The following is a 6,062-nucleotide window of genomic DNA, read 5'->3' on the forward strand; positions in this document are numbered from 1 at the left end:
GAAATACTATGTATTATATTCTAATACAATAGTTTTGATGGAGTATTTTTAAGGTTGAGCAATAGAAAGATTCCTGCTAAGTCTTAAATAACTATCTCCATCTTTTTATAAGTAAAATGTGTGGTGTCTTTTCATTTTGTATTATACCATTAGTTTTACTTTGGTGACTTTAATTTAATTATACTTCTCCCTTCCTTCTTCTCTTTCCATACTCTCTCATAGGCCCTTTCTACACTCCTTCAAATTCATGGCTGTTTTTTTATATAGTATTTTTATTGTGTGCATATGTGTATGTTTGTGTGCTCCTTTGCACATGTGTATATATGTGTGTATATGTTTGTGTATATATATGTATGTATATATATATATATATATATATATATATATATATATATATATATATATATATATCCTGAAGGGAAAAAAATCTCCTCTCCTGTTTTCATCTTTTCTCAGTTGCCTCTAGAACTCTCTGTAGAGCTGAGTCTTCATGGACTCTCCTACATCCAGTTTGGCATGTTCATTGGTGTCAGATTTGTTCAACTCATATTTGGGATGTCAATATTTGAGACCTTACAGGTGTAGACATTACAAGGAGACATAATCTCACAGCATACTTCATAATCACTTGGATTTTACAATCTCATATAATGTGTTTCCTGAACAGTGCAGGAATGCTTTGTAAGCATTTCCATTGAAAGTGGGCTATATAATTCTGCATTTGTATTGGCTATATTTTTGAGGAGTGGTGTCTTTATGTTATAACAAGCAGTTTGTTTCCTTGTTGAAAGGTGAAAGCTAAACTTATTTGTAGATATAAGGACAAATATTTACACACTGTTGTCAGGGATTATGCCAGTTTAGGACAATAGTACATGAGGATTCTCTTCCAATAACCATGACTTCAATAGCATTCAATAATTATCTAGGTTTTTAAACCAGACAAATTGTTCCCTATCATTGAAAAATTTTAAGTCCAATTAAAAAGCTCTTGGTTACAACTAAAGTATGCATGTGACTATTATACCCTTAGGGTTATAGTAGCATGCTAATTGTTGATGTGGTTCCTATATGTCATAGTTAGACAGGATATAAGTGATCCTATAGAAGAACATAAATTTTCCTTAGAAAAGAAGGGAAAAGGTGGGCAAAATAACAGTAAGGATGTCTGGAAAAGCTACTATATATCACATTATTAACTATTTACAAAAAAAGAAAAACAAAAAGCCACAAAAAACCAAACAAAACAAAAATAAAAATACAACACACTTTGTTGGTTTGTGTAAGAATGGCCTCCATATGCTCATAGATTTGAATACTCGGTTTCTATTTGTCAGATGGTTGGAAAAGATTAGGAGATGTGAACTTGTTGGAGTAGGTATGTTCCTTGTTGTAAGGGTGTTGTTTGAGGTGTATTTTGAGCTTTCAAAAGCCCAAGCCATGCCAAGTCTGTCTCTCTGACTGCTGTCTTCATATCAGGTTGCAAAGCTCTCAGCTACCCATCCAGTACCATGCACGCCAGCCTGCGTGTCTGTCTGCCTGCACAATGCTCCACTCCATGATGACAACAGTCTTTCTGAAGCTGTAAGCCAAGCCAGGCCCAATTAAAGGTTTTCTTTATAAGAGTTGCCCTGGTACCAGGAAGTGGTATATTGTTGTGATAGGTCTGGACATGTTTATTTTTGGAGGAATATGGAAGACTTTGAAACTTAGACTTGAAAAGAGATTGAATATTTTAAGTGGTGTTTCCATTGCCAGCCTAGTAGGAGCATGAATGACAGTAATGCTGAGGGCAATATGGACTATAGGGACCTGGATCAAGAGGTTTCAGAGTGGAAGAAAATAAGCAAGTGGCCTAGAGACTATTCTTGTGGTCATCTGAATGAGAATATTTACTAGCTACTTTTTTTTTTTCAAGTTGACATAAGCTATAGTCATCAGACAGGAGAAAACTTCAATTGATAAAATCTTCTATAAGATCTGACTGTAAAGCTTTTTCTAACTAGTTATTGATGGGGGAGAGCCCAGCCCATTGTGGATGATGCCAGCCCTGAGCTGGTGGTCCTGAATTCTCTGAAGAATCAGGCAGAACAAGCCATGAATAAACAAGCTAGTAAGTAGCATTCTTTTGTGACCTCTGCATCAGCTCCTACCTCCATGTTCCTAACCTATGTATGTTCCTGCCACTACTACTTTATATGATGAACTATTATATGGAACTGTGAGCAAAATAAACCCTTTCTTCCTCAAGTTACTTTTGGTTATGGCATTTCGTCATACCAACAGTAACCCTACAGCAGAACACGACTGTTCACTGCACTTACCCTAAAAATTTGGCAGAGACTAAATTAAAGTGATTCTAGATTAATGGTGTTGACAGAGGAAGTTTCAAGACAACCTAGTATATATAATATATTACATATTACATTGTGTATATGCTACACACATATATATTAGCATATTGTAATTATTAATCACTCTTATAGAGATCAACAATGAAAAGCAATTGGAACAAGGAGAAATACAAATTGAAGAGTATGAGGAGATAAAAAATGCCAGGGAAGGTGAGGTTGAAGTGAAGTCCTATACTAAAATAAGCAAAAAGTTTAAAGAGAAGCCTGGAGTGCAGACCTGGTGCCTGTTTTGTGAAGTGGCAACTGAGGAGACTCCTGCACTCTCACCATGGCTGATAAGAAACCCAAGGAAGGAGTCAAGACTGAGAAGAATGATCATATTAATTTGAAGGTGGTGGGACAGGATGGGTTCTGTGGTGCAGTTTAAGATTAAGAGGCATACACCACTTAGTAAACTAATGAAAGCCTATTATGAATGGCAGAGTTTGTCAATGAGGCAGATCAGATTCTGGTTTGATGGGCAACCAATCAACAGAACAGACACACCTGCACAGTTGGAAATGAAGGATGAAGATATGATCGATGTGTTCTAGCAGCAGACAGGAGGTGTCTACTAAAAAAGAGAAACTGCTACTTTGCTCCAAAATTTTATTCTAGACCAAGAATACATTCTCAATTAGAAAGCCACAATTTGATCCTGCCACATCCTGATTACTACTGTATAGTTTTCTCTCTTCTTTCACTTCTCTGTCCTCATTTCTTTATTGTACATACAGTAACTGGTATGTGCACAAGCATATTGCTCTTTTTTCCTTTCCTTTTTTAAACTAAATAGCCAATGTTATGTTTTGGTTGACATCAGATGGAGATGATCTGGGGGAAAGTACTGGGTTTGTGAAAATATCCCCCTTCTTCATTAGTGGCATGGTAATTCAACTCTTATCCTAATATTTCAGTAAGTTATTTTGCTCTCTCTGTTTTAACAAAAGAACCCAACAACACAAAATTCTTCCATACCTTGTTCAGTTGGATAATTTTAATGTTTTTCATTTATCATTGTAAAACCAAGGACAATTTTGTAACTTTTTTGTATGTAGCTGTTACATGTAGGGAAATCTGTCTTTAAGTAGGGATAAATTCCTCTTGAATAAAATGATCCTAGATAGTTTCCCCTTCAAGTCAAGTGTCTTGTTGTTTAAATAAACTTATTGTTTAAAATGAAAAAAAAAGAAGGAAAAGGAAAAAAAAAGCCTGATACTAAATGGAATAAAAGGAGTTGTAAAACTCTGGAGAATATTCTATCCAGCCAACCTTCTAAATTGAGAAAAGAAAATAAAGGAAAACTTCAGTAGCTTTCCTACTATTTCCTACTAAAGTTGTTTCTGAAAGAAAATAGTCAACAACTGAAAGCTTAAGCAAGTGTAATACAATATGGGTCTCAGGTTCTAGTCTCAGAAGTAGAAGAACTTGGCATGCTTCTCCCATATTATTCTGACTGAAGAATCCAGGATACAAGGAAAGAGTTAGGAAATAGTCCTGTCTTAGTTAGGGTTTTACTGCTATTAACAGAAACCACGACCAAGGTAACTATTATAAAAATGACATCTAATTGGGGATGGCTTACAGGTTCAGAGGTTCAGCCCATTATCATAAAGATAGGAACATGGCACCATCCAGGCAGACATGGTGCTGAAGGAGCTGAGAGTTCTACATCTTTATCCAAAAGTAGACAGGAGAAGACTGTCTTTTGCTCCCAGGCAGCTACAAAAAGGGTCTTAAGGTCTACAGCCACAGTGACACACTTACTCCAACAAGGCCACAACTACTAAAACAAGGCCTCACCACCTAATAGTACCACTCCCTGGGCCAAGCATACACTAACCATCACAATTTCTCAGTGGCTAAAAAAGATGCTGAAGTCGGGCATTTAGCAGAACAGACCCTGCATGGAAGCTCAGAGAGGCCAGAATGTGAAGCTTTAAAGGCAAGACCTGAATTGCATTGAAGACCCCAAGATGTTGAGGCTCTAGAGCATTTTTGTTAAAGATTGCTTCTAACAGAGGGTGAAATCAGCACAAGAAAAAGAAGTTGTTGTTGCATCAACAAAGCTCAAAGGAGCTGGAGATAATTTTATATTAAACACGGGGGGAGGGTCTTAGAATTTAGAGTTGGCTCTGGTGGATTTTGGTCTTTCTTTAGTCCAGTAGTATCTCTTCATTCTGCTCTCTTTCATCCTTTCTGTGCCATTTTAATGTGGGAAATATGTGGTCTGCATTCTGATTTTGATTTTAAAGGGGGTTAAAGTTAAAAGATAGCCTTGAGATTCAGAAGACACTTTGGACTGTTAAACAGCATTGAGACTGAAGAACTATTGGGACTTTTGAAGGTAAACTAATTACATTTTGCATTATACCATGGCTAAATGCCTATTGGAGCAAAAGAGTGGAATATAGTGGTTTAAATCAGAATGGTTCCTCACATGCTCATAGATTTGAATGCTTAGTTCCAAGCTGCTAGACTGTTTGAAAGGATTAAGAGTTGTGGCATTATTTCAATAGATGGGTCTTTTTGGAGAAAGTAAATTGCTGGAGGTGGGCTTTGAGGTTTCAAAAGTCTAAGTCAAGCACTTCATATGTTTCTACCTACTGAATGAAGATCAGAAGGTAACTCTCAGCTACTCCTCCAGAGCCATACTTGTCTGCTTTTCACTATTACAATTAATGATCAGCCCCCCAATTAAATGCTTTGTTTTATCATAATTGCCGTGATCAGGCATGCTCTAAAGAGAGACAAACAATTGAGACACACACACCTCTGCCCCAATCTCACCACATGCTGATGCAGCTACACATGCAAAGAAGATCACTGTACAGCCTCCCAACCCTGTCTCCCAGGAGGATCTTTCTGCCTCCCAAGAGGCCACTTAAACCTGGGAAACACAGCTCAATCTGCCTCCCAGAAGAACTATTTCATTCTGGGACACTCAGGCTAGCCAAAACCTGAAACAAAAAGCTGGGGAAAGGCAAACACAAGAACATAATCAGAAGCCAGAGCAATATAGCGTCATCAGAACCCAGCTCTCCTACTACAGCAAGACCTCAATATCCTAACATGTCTGAAAAGCACAACTGTGACCTTAAACCCTATTTCATGAAGATGACAGAGGCCTTTAAAGAAGATATACATAATTTCCTTAAAGAAATATGGAAAAACACAAACAAAAAGGTAGAAGCCATTAAAGAGGAAACAAATAAATCCCTTAAAGAATTACAGAAAATACAATTAAACAGGCAAAGGAAATGAATAAAATGGTCCAAGACCTAAAAATAGACATAGAAGAGATAAAGAAAACACAAATAGAGGCAATCTTGGATGGAAAACCTAGGAAAGAGAACAGGAACTACACACACAACCATCACCAACAGAATACATGAGTTGGAAAAGAAAATCTCAGGCATCAAAGATACCATAGAAGAAATGACTACATCGGTCAAAGAAATGCCAAATGTAGAATGGTCCTAATTCAAAACATTCAGGAATAATTCAAGAATAATAAGAAGAGTAGAATGTAAATATTCCCAGTTCAAAGGGCCAGAAAACATCTTCAAGTAAATTATAAAAGAAAATTTCACAAACCTAAATAAAGAGATGGCTATAAATGTACAAGAAGCCTATAGAAAACGAAATAGTTTGGGCCAGAAAAGAAAG

At 36.7% G+C, this 6,062-nt stretch overlaps 1 pseudogene; it reads left to right on the top strand.

Moving 5' to 3' along the window:
* The first annotated feature begins 2,682 nt into the window (after positions 1-2,682).
* On the top strand, positions 2,683-2,971 carry LOC143440274 (small ubiquitin-related modifier 2 pseudogene; annotated as a pseudogene).
* The last annotated feature ends 3,091 nt before the right edge of the window (positions 2,972-6,062 follow it).

Source organism: Arvicanthis niloticus, chromosome 29 (genome assembly GCF_011762505.2).
Source record: "Arvicanthis niloticus isolate mArvNil1 chromosome 29, mArvNil1.pat.X, whole genome shotgun sequence".
NCBI lineage: Eukaryota > Metazoa > Chordata > Mammalia > Rodentia > Muridae > Arvicanthis > Arvicanthis niloticus.